This window comes from Nomascus leucogenys, chromosome 10, assembly GCF_006542625.1.
Source record: "Nomascus leucogenys isolate Asia chromosome 10, Asia_NLE_v1, whole genome shotgun sequence".
In the NCBI taxonomy this organism is placed as follows: Eukaryota; Metazoa; Chordata; class Mammalia; order Primates; family Hylobatidae; genus Nomascus; species Nomascus leucogenys.
This window is the reverse complement of record NC_044390.1, coordinates 28,760,738-28,775,932: the sequence shown is the minus strand read 5'-3', so window position 1 is coordinate 28,775,932 and position 15,195 is coordinate 28,760,738. Positions and strand designations below refer to the sequence as shown.

General features: G+C 40.6%; 1 non-coding gene and 1 pseudogene across 1 annotated transcript; both read left to right on the top strand.

Annotated features, from left to right (window-relative positions):
• Nucleotides 1–217: 217 nt before the first annotated feature.
• Nucleotides 218–324, top strand: LOC115837192. Its single transcript, XR_004032209.1, has one exon. It is a non-coding gene; the product is annotated as a U6 spliceosomal RNA (small nuclear RNA).
• Nucleotides 325–13,995: 13,671 nt separating this feature from the next.
• On the top strand, nucleotides 13,996–14,798 carry LOC100597160 (annotated as a pseudogene).
• Nucleotides 14,799–15,195: the final 397 nt, after the last annotated feature.

Here is a 15,195-nt window from a genome sequence, read left to right as displayed (position 1 = left end):
TGCTACTACCTCTCAGGCTAATCTTGAGCAAGACTCTTTAACTTTTGGCAGTGATAAATATGTTTACAAATTTTGATTTTCCTTCCCGAAAGTTTCTTCATGCTTTTTTGTAATTTCTTCCTCCTGCCACTCTTGGGACTTTCCCATCCTCAAGTAACCACTGATCCTCTCTGTCACTGCAGGTCAATTTGCATTTTCTTGAAAAGAAAATTATTTTGTGCTTGCTTCGGCAGCACATATACTAAAATTGGAACGATACAGAGAAGATTAGCATGGCCCCTGCGCAAGGATGACACGCAAATTCGTGAAGCATTCCATATTTTTTGACTTCAAACTATACTACAAGGCTACAGTAACCAAAACAGCATGGTACTGGTACCACAACAGAGATATAGATCAATGGAACAGAACAGAGCCCTCAGAAATGATGCCGCATATCTACAACTATCTGATCTTTGACAAACCTGACAAAAACAAGAAATGGGAAAAGGATTCCCTATTTAATAAATGGTGCTGGGAAAACTGGCTAGCCATATGTAGAAAGCTGAAACTGGATCCCTTCCTTACACCTTATACAAAAATTAATTCAAGATGGATTAAAGACTTAAATGTTAGACCTAAAACCATTAAAATCCTACAAGAAAACCTAGGCAATACCATTCAGGACATAGGCGTGGGCAAGGACTTCATGTCTAAAACACCAAAAGCAATGGCAACAAAAGCCAAAATTGACAAATGGGATCTAATGAAACTAAAGAGCTTCTGCACAGCAAAAGAAACTACCATCAGAGTGAACAGGCAACCTACAGAATGGGAGAAAATTTTTGCAACCTACTCATCTGACAAAGGGCTAATATCCAGAATCTACAATGAACTCAAACAAATTTACAAGAAAAAAACAAACAACTCCATCAAAAAGTGGGCAAAGGACATGAACAGACACTTCTCGAAAGAAGACATTTATGCAGCCAAAAAACACATGAAGAAATGCTCATCATCACTGGCCATCAGAGAAATGCAAATCGAAACCACAGTGAGATACCATCTCACACCAGTTAGAATGGCCATCATTAAAAAATCAGGAAACAACAGGTGCTGGAGAGGATGTGGAGAAATAGGAACACTTTTACAATGTTGGTGGGACTGTAAACTAGTTCAACCATTGTGGAAATCAGTGTGGCGATTCCTCAGGGATCTAGAACTAGAAATACCATTTGACCTAGCCATCCCATTACTGGGTATATACCCAAAGGACCATAAATCATGCTGCTATAAAGACACATGCACATGTATGTTTATTGTGGCACTATTCACAATAGCAAAGAGTTGGAACCAACCCAAATGTCCAACAACGATAGACTGGATTAAGAAAATGTGGCACATATACACCATGAAATACTATGCAGCCATAAAAAATGATGAGTTCGTGTCCTTTGTAGGGACATGGATGAAACTGGAAAACATCATTCTCAGTAAACTATCGCAAGGACAAAAAACCAAACACCGCGTGTTCTCACTCACAGGTGGGAATTGAACAATGAGAACTCATGGACACAGGAAGGGGAACATCACATTCCGGGGACTGTTGTGGGGTGGGGGGGAGGGGGGAGGGACAGCATTAGGAGATATACCTAATGCTAAATGACGAGTTAATGGGTGCAGGAAATCTATATGGCACATGGATACATATGTAACAAACCTGCACAATGTGCACATGTACCCTAAAACCTAAAGTATAATAAAAAAAAAGAAAATTATTTTATTTCATTTATTTATTTTTGTTTTGAAACAGAGTTTTGCTCTTTTTGTCCAGGCTGGAGTGCAATGGTGTGATCTCAGCTCACTGCAACCTCTGCCTCCCAGATTCAAGTGACTGTCCTGCCTCAGCCTCCCAAGTAGCTGGGATTACAGGCATGTGCCAACATGCCTGGCTAATTTTGTATTTTTAGTAGAAACGGGGTTTCATCATGTTGTCCAGGCTGGTCTCAAACTCCTGACCTCAGGTGATCTAATGGCCTCAGCCTCCCAAAGTGCTGCGATTACAGGCATGAGCCACCATGCCTGGCCAAAGAAAATAATTTTTAAGCTTACTAGCTAAGACCCTTTATAAAATGAGATATGGAAAAAATGTAAATGCTTTATAAATATTTTTAAAAATTGAGTTTCCCTATCTTGAAACCTGAGATAGCAGTGTGATGCAGTGGTTAAAAGCTTAACCTTGGGGCCAGGCATGGTGGCTAACACCTGTAATCCCAGCACTTTGGGAGACTGAGGCAGATGGATCACCTGAGTTTAGGAATTAAAGACCAGCCTGGCCAACATGGTGAGACCCCATCTCTACTAAAAATTTAAAAATTAGCCAGGCATGGTGGTGTGTGCCTGCAATCTCAACTACTTGGGAGGCTGAGGCAGAATAATTGCTTGAACCTGGGAGACAGAGGTTGCAGTAAGCTTAGATCGCACCACTGCACTCAGCACTCAAGCTTAAGTGACGGAGCCTCAAAAAAAAAAAAAAAAAAAAGCAAAAAGCTTAACCTTTTAAGCCAGCAGATGCAAGCCTAGGTCTTGGGTCTTGGCTGTGTTATTTACTAACTGTATGATGTTGGGCAAGTTACTCAACACCCTGAGGTTAACAGTTTCCCCATGCTTAGAGAAACAGATAATAATAGCATCTATCCTCGTAAAGATGTTGTGCAATTGCATACAAAACACTTAGCTCAGTGCTGGGCCTGTACATACAAGAAAATCTTAGTTGGGTTTTCTACTTTGGGGTCTCTCCAGGCTACAGTGAAGATGTTGGCTGGACCATGTTCCCATCCGAAAGCCTGAAGAAAGAAGAATCTTCTTCCAAACTCTCTCAGGTTGTTGGGAGAATTCATTTCCTTAATAGCACGTGGTCCTCTCCGATAGGCAGTTCATAACGTAACAACTTGCTTCTTCAAGACCAGCAGGAAAGTGAGAGAGTGAGTCGGCTATCAAGACAGATTCTTACATAATATAACATAATCATGGGAGTGATATCCCATCACATTTGTCATGTATCGTAATGCATGTATTACATTACATCATGGAAGTAACATCCTATCACCTTTGCCTTATTCTTCTGGCTGGAAGCAGTTCACAAATTCTACCCAGTCTTAGGGTGAGGGGCATAAACTCAGAGGTGCTGCTGGCTTAAAAGTTTAAGAACTCAGAGGTGGCTTGTAGAAGCTGAGAGCCAGCAGAAAACCCATTGGTAGTCAGGGTTGACTACCAATGGTAGTCATCTATCTTTAGACATTTCAAAGAGCATCAACTTAATTCTAAGAAAAGGAAATGAGAACCCTGGCCATGCAGCCAGTGCAATCCTAAGGCAATCATTTTAGAAATATTTTGTGAGGATTATCATAGTTCACCGTGTCAGACATGGTATCCAGCTGACTCTGACTCAAGTCCTTTTCTTAAGTACCCCATTGGTTTTCTTTCCTCATAACTCTTTCTCCAAGTGTCATGGTATCCCTTTCTTCGTAATTCCATTCCTCCCCCTCAAACATATGACCTGACAGTCATCTCATTTCACCTTTGTGATTTGGCATATAACTTGGCCAGGTAGAGTGATAGTCATCACTTGAGATGGCAGGCATGGCATGGTGGAAATAGAGATAATTGAAGAAACAAGGCTTATTTGTGAAAAATGTTCTTTAATAGTTTTATCCCTTGTATTCAAGTACTTCTTGAATACTTGAGTACTTCAAGCCTCCAAAAAAAAAAAAAAAAGCAAAAAGCTTAACCTTTTAAGCCAGCAGATGCGAGCCTAGGTCTTGGGTCTTGGCTCCGTTATTTACTAGCTGTATGATGTTGGGCAAGTTACTCAACACCCTGAGGTTAACAGTTTCCTCTTTTTTGAGCTCTGCCAGGTTTACACTTATTAAATTTCTCTCCCTACAATGGAAACTACTTGAACCCCACTTGCCAGCCTAGCCCAATTTAGTATCTTGGGCCAGTTCTAATTTTATGAAAGAGAGAGTTAAGATGCTGTATCTTGAAATTTGTATAGAGAAAGCACCTTTAGCATGCTTTCTTCCATGAACTTTTAGCACTGCCTCATTATAGTCTAGAGAAATATATGGGTAGGGGGTAATTAATTTCTGAGGAGGAGAACCTCCTGCCTACCATCCCTCCCAACTTGTAGCATACCATTTATACAAGTTTATTCTCTTCTGTTATCTTAGCCTGGCTTCTTCCCTGAAATCGGAGTCTGAGACAATAACTTATGTGCGGATAGTTGATTTTGGGAAGAGATCCCAGTGAATAGGAGTGAGGGGCTAGGAAAATTAAGACATGAAAGGAAGGAAAGCTAACTCAAGAATACATTAATCAATCTGAACATTGTTGTAGGTAACTCAGGCTCATTTCTCTGGATCTTTGAATATCTACCTAGAATTGTCTGCCTTCCCCCAATGTGGCAGACATATCCTAAGGTAACCCCCAGTGATCTCTGCCTTCTGGTATTAATGACCTTCTTTATGCCCCTCACCCTAAGACTGGGTAGAACTTGTGAACTGCTTCCAGCCAGAAGAATAAGGCAAAGGTGATAGGATGTTACTCCCATGATGTAATGTAATACATGCATTACAATATATGACAAATGTGATGGGATATCACTCCCATGATTATGTTATATTATGTAAGAATCTGTCTTGATAGCCGATTCACTCTCTCACTTTCCTGCTGGTCTTGAAGAAGCAAGTTGTTACGTTATGAACTGCCTATTGGAGAGGACCACGTGGCAAAGAATTCAGAGGTGGCCTGTAGAAGCTGAGAGCCAGCAGAAACAAAACAAAACAAAATCCTGAAGTTCCCAGTCCTATGACTGTAAGGAAATGAATTCTCCCAACAACCTGAGAGAGTTTGGAAGAAGATTCTTCTTTCTTCAGGCTTTCGGATGGGAACATGGTCCAGCCAACACCTTCACTGTAGCCTAGAGAGATCCCAAAGTAGAAAACCCAACTAAGGTGTATCTGGACTCCTGAACTACAGAAAGAGAGATAGTAAATGTGTGTTATTTTAATCTGCTCAATTTTTGTTAATTTGTTACATCGAATTGGAAAACTAATAGAGATTTTGGTGCCTAGAGGTAGAATGCTGCTGTAATAAATATGTAAAAATATGTCTGTGGCTTTGAAACTGATCAGTGGACAGAGACTAGAAGAATGCTTGAAAAGTATGATAGACAAAGCCCAAATCACTGCGAACAAACTGTCAGTAGAAATGTGGATATTGAAGACTGCTGTTGAGGACTCAGAAGGAAGTAAGGAACATGCTATAGGAAACTGGAAGAAGGGAGATCTTGTTATGTACTGGCATAAAGCTTAGTGAAATTATTTCTTGCAATTATGTTGAAAGCAGAACTTGTAAATGGATGAATTTGGTTATATAGTTAAGGAGATTGCCAAGCAAAGTGTTGAAGGGTACAACTGTTTTCTTCTTGCTACTTATAGGAAAATGCACGAAAAGAGACAAATTGAGAAAAGAACTATTAAGCAAAAAGGAATCAGGAATTGATAATTTAAAAAATCCTCATCCTCCCCAGATGGCAAAAAATATTAACAGTTGGAGATGGCTTTTGGGCACTGTCAGAAAAGCCTACTCTAGAGAAAATGCCCTGAAGTTATTCTATAATCTTTTTTAAAGCCCCAAAAAGATCAAAGGTCAGAGTAATCAGGGGTATTTCAAGAGATGGCCCTTAGATTTGAAAAGATCTAAGGGTATGCCTCAGATCCTCTCAATCAAACTTTTGAGCCTGTAGGAAGCTTAAAGGAGATGGAATTATTTTTGAAACAATCTGTAGATGTGGCCTTTGTCTGATAAGAGTGAATGCCACTGAAATACAGAAAGAACCACAATATTCTTGAGAAAATTATTTCTGCAGAAACAGTGCCAACTTGGAATAAGACAGACAAAAAGACTAGAAAATGAAAAGAGGCTGTCAGACCTCCAAAATTTTACTGGCAGAAAGCAGGCTGATAAAACTACTCATCTGCAAACACATGCTACCTTCCATGAAAAAGGAAGAATGACTCAGATGGTGGAACCAAGAACCCAGAAAGCAGAGCCAAGAGCCATGAAGAATCATTCCCAAGCCTAGAAATTTGATTAAGGAACTTCCAATAAATCCAGTTGTATTTCAAAACTGCTATAGACCAGTGACTCCTTTTTACTACCCATTTCCCCTATTTTTAAACTGGAATGTCTATAGCTGTTATCCTGTGTCTGTCCCACCATTGTATATTGGAGGCAGATAACTCATTTCCTTGGTTTCACAGGTCCATAGTTAGAGAATAATTGTGTCCAGGAGCTTTACTTAACAGGTTATATGTAGGAGGCTCATCTGCACCTGGACTTGATTCACATGATGAAATTTTAGAATTTGAGCTGATGCTATAATGAATGAAACTCTTGGGAACTGATATGGTTTGGCTGTCCCCACCCAAATCTCATCTTGAATTGTACTCCCACAATTCCCATGGGTTGTGGGAGGGGCCCTGGTGGGAGATAATTTGAATCATGGGGGAGGTTCAACAGCCCCATACTGTTCTTATGGTAGCAAATAAGTCTTACAAGATCTGATGGTTTTATCAGGGGTTTTATCAGGGGTTTCCACTTCTGCATCTTCTTCATTTTCTCTTGCTGCCGCCATGTAAGAGGTGCCTTTCACCTCTCACCATGATTCTGAGGCCTCCCCAGCCATGTAAGTCCAATTAAACCTCTTTTTCTTCCCAGTCTCGGGTATGTCTTTATCAGCAGTGTGAAAATGGATTAATACAGGAATCTTGGAAGGGGAGAAACCATATATTTCATATGGGAGGGCCTGAGGAAAGACTGGCAGACAGAACCTAGGCTGACTCTCCAATGACCCCCACTTTCTGGTATCAATGCCCCTGTTAATTACATCCCATGAATATGGTAGGAATCTGTGAAGCATCTAACTTATAGAATATGGCAACGGTGACAGAATGGCATTCCTATGATAACATTATGTTATGTAAGACTTCGTATTGCTAGTAGACTCTTCTGCTGGCCATGAAGAAGCAAACTGCTATGTTGCTGCCTATGGAGTAGACCACATGGCAGGCAACTTGAATGGACTCTAGGAGCTAATGGCATCGTCCAGCTGACAGCCAACCAGCACACTAAAGCTTTCGGTCCTATATCCTCAATGAAATAAATTCGTTCAGCAAGCCATATGAGGTTGGGAGCAGATGAGCTTCCCAATGAGAACATAGCCCACCTGATGCATTGACTCTAGCCTGGAGAGACCTGGAAGCAGAAAATCCAAATAAGCTGTGTCTGTACTCTTGACCACAGAAACTGGGATATAATACATGTTATTGTTTTAGGCTGCTAGATTTGGTAACTTGTTATGCAGCAATAGATTACAAGTGCAGTCAAAGATTACCCCAGAGAGTGTTAACTTCTTTACTCTTCCAGATTGTACATGCCCAAGCGCAGAGTGGGTTCTCATTGGCATCCATGCCATATCATCAGAGCAGCACAGGTTTTGAAATGATAAATATGTGGTACAGTTGCACAAAACTGGTTGCCATAGCAATAGCTGGTATAAAATGTAGGCTGAAAGGATGTGAAAAAGATTATTCTAGTTTGTCTCATCCTGGCTAGCATTTCAGGGAGTCTGTGTTGCTTGACTGGGTGGGGGCAACCAGATCATCATCTCTGAAGGGTCTGAACTCTAATTCTCGCTCTTCAATGAGTCTTAATTATTACAATTACCCATTTATACTTATCACCAGACATGGAGCACCAAGAGATAACTCAGTGAATCCTATGTGTTCCATGCATCGGACTTCCTGTCTCCACTGGGTAGCAGCAACTCTTTCATATGGGTAATCAAGGTCAGTTATCACCACCAAGATAGTAAGTGTTTTCATTGATGGTCCACTGACACAAGTTATCTAAAATGATCATGTGGTAGTTATAGTTTCCAGTTCAATGGAGACATCATGTGTGCCCTCATAGAAGTCCCCTTCATACCAAACAAGTGCTTCTAATCCTGAAAAGCCTAAGAATGCACAGATAGGAAGCCCAAATTCTGCAGAGGGGTCAATGGGAGTGTTGGTGAGAGCCATTCCTACAACTACCCTTTGGTTCCTGGACCTGTATATTCTGGCTATTGGAAACATACCACTATAAATCAGCTATACTTTTTTTTTTTTTTTTAAGATGGAGTCTCGCTCTGTTGCTTAGGTCAGAGTGCAGTGGTGCAATCTCAGCTCACTGCAGCCTCTGCCTCCCGGGTTCCAGCAATTCTCCTGCCTCAGCCTCCTGGGTAGCTGGGATTACAAGCACACGCCACCGCACCCAGCTAATTTTTGTATTTTTAGTAGAGACGAGGTTTCACCATGTTGGCCAGGCTGGTCTCAAACTCCTCGCCTCAGGTGATCTGTCCACCTTGGCCTCCCAAAGTGCTAGAATTACAGGCGTGAGCCACTCTGCCCAGCCATCAGCTATACATTTAATGCACCTATCTTATTCTTGAGAACAATACCTTATCCCTTTGAAGTGTTAGTCCTGAGTGGGTTCCTTAGCTAAGTCTTTATTAGATTATTTCATTGTTCCATTAGGATGGCCAATTTCATGTTTATGCCCCATTATTACACCTATTTTATCATAAAATGGGCCCTTTGATATAAAAAAATTAGGTAGAATTCAATGCCAGTAAATCAGGCATTCTGTAAGTTCTTGTATGGTGGGTGGTGCTGACAAAGACACCTACAATAGTGAAGAAAAATGCATACCCATAATAGGTATCAATTCTGATAAGTAGAATTTGCTATCCCCTCCAGGGTTGAAAGAGTCCAGTATAATCAATTCCCCACTGAATGGTTGACTAGCCTTCTTAAGGGATGGTGCTATAATGAAGACTTAGCATTTATCTTTGCTATTAATAGACTGGACAAGCAGCAGTGGCCCAGGAGACAGAGAGTTCATGCTATTGGATCATTCACAGCCTTTATCCCTGCCACCATGGCCATGCAATTATCATGGGCCCATTGTGTAAACACAGATATTGCTGAGAAGAGAGACTGAATGATTTCTACTAGACAAGTCCTGTCTACTTGGTTGTTTAGTGCTTTCTCTGCAGTATAGGCTCTCTGATAGGCATTGATGTAGCACACAAATTTCCGCACACTTTGAGCCTACTCCAGTGGTCTACCCAAACATTTATTCCTTGGACATTTTTATTTCCCATCTTCCAGTCTTTCTCCTCTAGGCCCTTCTGACTAACCAAACAAGCCAACTGCCGTCATTCAAAGGTCCATGTATACTTATACATCAGGCCTTTTCTTCCTTTATAGAAAGTAATTGATCAAGTACACTGCTTACGGATCTGCAGTTGAGAGAATTTCCCTTCAGGAATACCCTTAAGTAGGGTGGTTGTGTAGCAGCAGTCCATTTGGAGTTAGCACCAACATAGCACCAGCAGATTGAGATGACCTTTCTGTGATTAAGCTTCCATGCGCTATTTTGCAACATCATGCATTTAGTCATTTGGAAAATAGTGCTTCATTGAGTTATGCATATCTTCCAAGTGCTGACAGATTTCATGTTGAAATACCCAAAAAAATCACATGTATTATTCTCACAACTGATCTCATCAGAAAATTTTTGAAGAATCAAGAAGCTGCCAAATTCACAGAGGTAGATATGAGTTTTTAAAAATTCTAAATTTTGTTTGAAAGCTCAAATGTTATCATCAGCAACAAACGCTGTGAGTTGTTTTCCTTGAAGTGACGGGCTCACTTATTTTTGAGAAAAGGTCTGACACATACCTAAGTCTGAATAACTATAGTTTATCTGTCTGTCATTCTTTCAAGTAAAGATAATTTTCCATGTAAAATAGTGGCTTGTTTAACTCACAACTCAAGCACAAAAATCATTTTCTTTGAGATAACCTTAGAACTTTGGTGTGCAACAGGAATACATTATGCATTTTGTCTCACAGAATTTTAAAAAATACACAATCAAGGGTTGAGATTTAATAAAATTAATCATGCTATTTTATCAAGAATAATATTAAATGAAACTGTCTTGTTTTTCTGGGATATAGCAGTAAAGAATTCAATGTCTACTAGTACACTTTTGGTACTACTGCCTTAATTTCTGTTAAAGCACCAACAATTTTACCCACCATTGCCTTTGTTTCATAGTGCAAATGTCAACTCACTGAGAAAGCCAAGTAATGTCTTAGGATTATTGTAAAAATAGTTTTGATCTTGTATGGACTTGAAAGGATCTTGGAAATACCCTGGGGTCTGCAGACCACATTTTGTGAACCATGGTCAAGAGAAAAATCTGAGTCCTATGTGGTAGCAATCCACTTTTCACACAATTTGCCCCTCTGAGAAGAGTCTGTGCTGTTTTCACCAATCCTGGCTTTGACGCCTCTCTCATTGGCCTTTTCTGCTTGCTGATATCATGACCATCATATTCCATTCTCGGTTCTAGTTCCGTTTCCCATGTCTAACCATTGATTCTTGTCATCAAAGTAAAGATTCTTTGCCTCTCTTTGTATCTACTTGATCAAATCTCACACAAATCTTTTAATGATTCTATTTTAATTCTTGATCTTTTGCTACCAAACAGGCCCTTCAGGATAGAACTTAATTTCATTCATTATTCTTTTATTCATACATTATTTATTTATTAAAAAAATTTTATGCAGACCTACTATGTCATTTCCCAGAGAAATGGCATTTGCTTTCGGCCTTAAAGAGTGACATTATTTGAACAGGTTAAATGAGTTTAAGCTTTTCAAAATATAATAAATAATACCAGATTTATGGAGGTAAAAACAATGACGATAATAGGGAGATTGCTTAGGGAAGCTCAAAGAGAATGCACACAGTGAGTAATTAAAGACAAAGCCAGAAAGGCATTGCAGCGTCATCTCATGAAGTATGTTGAATGCTTGAAGTTTATTTTGGTAAGCAATAGGGAGCTGCTGGAGATATTTGAGCAGAAGCAGAAGTGATGGTGTAAAACGGGCTCAATATCAGAATTTGCTTAAGATTTATATGGAGGAAGAATTTGGTGGGAAAAAATAAACTTGAAGCAAGAAAACCAGGTTGGAGGCCTGAACTAGGTGGGTAGGCACAGAAATGGAGATGGATGGAGTTAGATTTTGAGTGCAAGTAAGATCAGTAGGCAGTGGTGAAGGAGAAGTTTTTGTCAAAAATAATTACAGTTTCAAGCATGAATTACTAGGAGAATGGTGAACTATTAATAGAAATCAGATAATCAGAAAAAGGAACAGTTTGTGTGAGACAAGATGATGAGTTCAGTTCTCTACCTGTTAGGTATATAAGTGGCTATACTCAGCGGGGGCCTATTTGTAAATTTTATACCATTTACAAGAACTGGAACCTAACAGATATTAGAAGATTGTGGTTATAGTTACACTGGCTTTATATGTCTCTTTGCAATATAAATATATTAAAGTGCAGTTGTTATTTTAATTTCCTGTAGAGTTTTTCTCTGGACAAATGTAGCAGGGATATATAGCTCTTCTGTGGTTCATACGTCACAAAGATTGCTCTTACAAAATGACATATACTTATTGAGTGAGTGTATATGTCAGTTATTATGCTAAATTTTACGTATTTTACATCAACTAATCTTTACATCAGCTCTTTGGTATTAGTATGTGGATTTTTATAGGAGAAATCAAGATGCAAAGAGGTTAAGTAACTTTCCCAGGGTCAAACAGGAAGCAATGTAATGACATTTGAACCCAGGCTCTGAATGGCCCTTCTCTTTTGACTCTGTAGGATAAAGTACCTATTTGCCTCCTTCCCTTTTCCTTTTCATGGAATGAAAGGACATAGTGCCTGTTAGCACAGACTATTGGTCTTTACTCTATGATTGTATCCAGGGATTCATTTAGTGCCTGCTTAGGAGATCTGTCTTAGGAAGGGCTTGTGATCAGTGGCTCTTCTTGGGGCAATGACTTTCCTGAGAGAGATATTAAGTAATAAAATTATTTAACTAAAAAGTCACCCCTTAAAAAGAGCAAATAAAACAGTTTTGAATTATAACTATACTAAAGTCATTAAAAAATAATAAAAAGCTACATAAGGTCCTTTGAAACCACTTTAAATTTAGACAAACAGCAGAGAATGCCCTTAATCGCAAGTCTGAAGATCTAAGTGTGGAACTCTTCCTAAAGGAAACACAGAGGATGAAGAGTCTGGAGATTAATGTTGCGGTTGGCTGATACTCCAACACAGAGTGCAGTGAGCAGGGATTCACCAAGAGGAAAGATACATCTGTGCTACAGGCTTTACATTGCACTGCCTGGCACTTGGTGAATTCTTAATATAGATAAGTTCCTGTCTTTCTCCCCTTTTGTATTTTACAAAATGTTTTTCCACATCCCATTGTATTTACTCTATATAGTAAAAAGAAAACCCTGAGGAATAAACTGTTATTCCCATTACAGAGGTACATAAGCCTTTACTTGTTGAAGCTGAGAATGGCTGGATAATTCTGCAGCGCAATCTCTCCAACCTGAGTGTTCTGGTTTTCACTCTCCCTGTAGGACTTTATCATTTGTTCTCCGACCATTGGGCTGTTAACAAAGAGTGAAGGTTTTTCCGGTAGGAGGGGTCTTTCTGGTTGGAGTCCGAACTGAACATAGATCCCACATAAGTAAAGGCCCATGACACTTTTTGTGTAACACAATTAAACTTCCTTCATGCAGTAGCTGAGGGCATTACTGTTAATCCCTTGATGTCTAGGGTTGTGTGGGTGACATCTTTTACAGCAAAGAAATACTAGTTGTTTTACTTCACAGAATTATCAAATAAAGCCACATGGAAAGTCTCAGACATGAGGTAGAGCTTTAAGGACTGGTAGGATTTATATAAACCACAGAAACTCTGAAGGTTTGTCAGACATGAAGAAAAGCAAAAGTGTGGTGTGATCATGTTCCACAAAGGAGACCTATCTGCCAACAGCATGAAGGGAAACTAAGAGGAGATAAGATTAACTAGATCTTCGAAGTTCAAATGATGGAAGATGTTGACCACGAAAATTTTAAATTTTGGCTATAATCCAGCAATCTCCAATGTTTTTGGCACCAGGGACTAGTTTTGTGGAAGACAATTTTTCCATGGACTGGGGTTGGGGGGATGGTTTTGGGATGATTCAAGCACATTACATTTATTGTGTACTTTATTTCTATTATTATTACATTGTAATATTTAATGAAATAATTATGCAACTCACCATCATGTAGAATCAGTGGAAGCCCTGAGCTTGCTTTCCTGCAACTAGATGGTCCAATCTGGGGGTGACGGGAGACAGTGACAGATCATCAGGCACTAGATTCTTATAAGGAATGTACATCCTAGATTCCTCACATGCACAGTTCACAATAGGGTTCCTGCTCCTGTGAGAATCTAATGCCGCCACTGATCTGACAGGAGGTGGTACTCTGGTGATAATGTGAGTAATGAGGGGCAGCTATCAATACAGATGAAGCTTCTCTCACTCACCCACGGCTCACTTCCCACTGTGCGGCCCAGTTCCTAACAGGCCATAGACCTGTATCAGCCTCGGGGTTGGGGACCTCTGCTGTAACCTTTTTTTTTTTTTTTTGGAGGTGCAGTTTCGCTCTTGTTGCCTAGGCTGGAGTGCAATGGCGTGATTTCGGCTAACCACAACCTCCGCCTCCTGGGTTCAAGCAATTCTCCTGCCTCAGCCTCCCTAGTAGCTGGGATTGCAGGCATGCACCACCACACCCGGCTAATTTTTTTTTTTTATTTTTAGTAGAGACACGGTTTCTCCATGTTGGTCAGGCTGGTCTCAAACTCCCATCCTCAGGTGATCTGCCCACCTCGGCCTCCCGAAGTGCTGGGATTACAGGCATAAGCCACTACGCCTGGCCTGCTGTAACCTATTTAAGAAGCATTTGGTCCCCTCTCACCACCCAAGATGCCGAAAGGAAAGAAGACCAAGGGGAAGAAGGTGGCCCCAGCCCCTGCTGTTGTGAAGAAGCAGGAGGCCAAGAAAGTGGTGAATTCCCTGTTTGAGAAAAGGCCTAAGAGTTCTGGCACCGGAGAGGACATCCAGCCCCAAAAGGTACCACACCTGCTTTGTCAAATGGCCCCACTATATCAGGTTGCAGCAGCAAAGAGCTATCCTCTATAAGCAGCTGAAAGTGCCTCCTACAATTAACCGATTCACCCAGGCCTTGGATCACCACATAGCTACTCGGCTGCTTAAGCGGGCCCACAAGTACAGACCAGAAACAAAGCAAGAGAAGAAGCAGAGACTGTTGGCCCAGGCTGAGAAGAAAGCTGCCAGCAAAGGGGACGTCCCCCACTAAGAGATCACCTGTCCTTCGAGCAGGAGTTAACGCCATCGCCACCTTGGTGGAGTGCAAGATGGCTCAGCTGGTGGTGATGGCACACAACGTGGATCCCATTAAGCTGGTTGTCTTCCTGCCTGCCCTATGTCATAAAATGGGGTTCCCCCACTGCATTATCAAGGGGAAGGCAAGACTGGGACGTTTAGTCCACAGGAAGACCTCCACCACTGTCACCTTCACAGAGTTTAACTCAGAAGACAAAGGAGCTTTGGCTAAGCTGGTGGAAGCTATCAGGACCAATTCCAGCGACAGATACGATGAGATCCATTGTCACTGGGGAGGCAATGTCCTGGATCCCAAATCTGTGGCTCACATTGCCAAGCTGGAAAAGGCAAAGGTGAATGAACTTGCCATTAAACTGGGTTAAGTGTGCACTGTTGAGCTTTCTGTACATAAAAATAATACAAATTCTCCTTCAAAAAAAGAAAAGAAACATTTGGTTCTTAAGAGGGGGAGAAATATTTACAAGTAAAGCCACATTACCTTGCCCAAGACATGTTCTTGCATCTTTATTTCAGGCTCCTTTATTCTGCAAAAGGAGAGGTGAGGGAAGCACAATGACTGAGTAACACGAAACCACAGGCCTCAAATTTCCTAAAAGAGTGTAGCGAGCAGAGCCCCTAAATCAGTACAGGTGAATTTTCCTTCCCTCCAACAGTGTCTGACAAGAATCCTAGAAACAGGAAAATTTTCTTACTATATTGAATTCAAACCCTAACAAAATGAGAAGACTATATGCATTAGTCTGCTTAGGCTGCCATTAA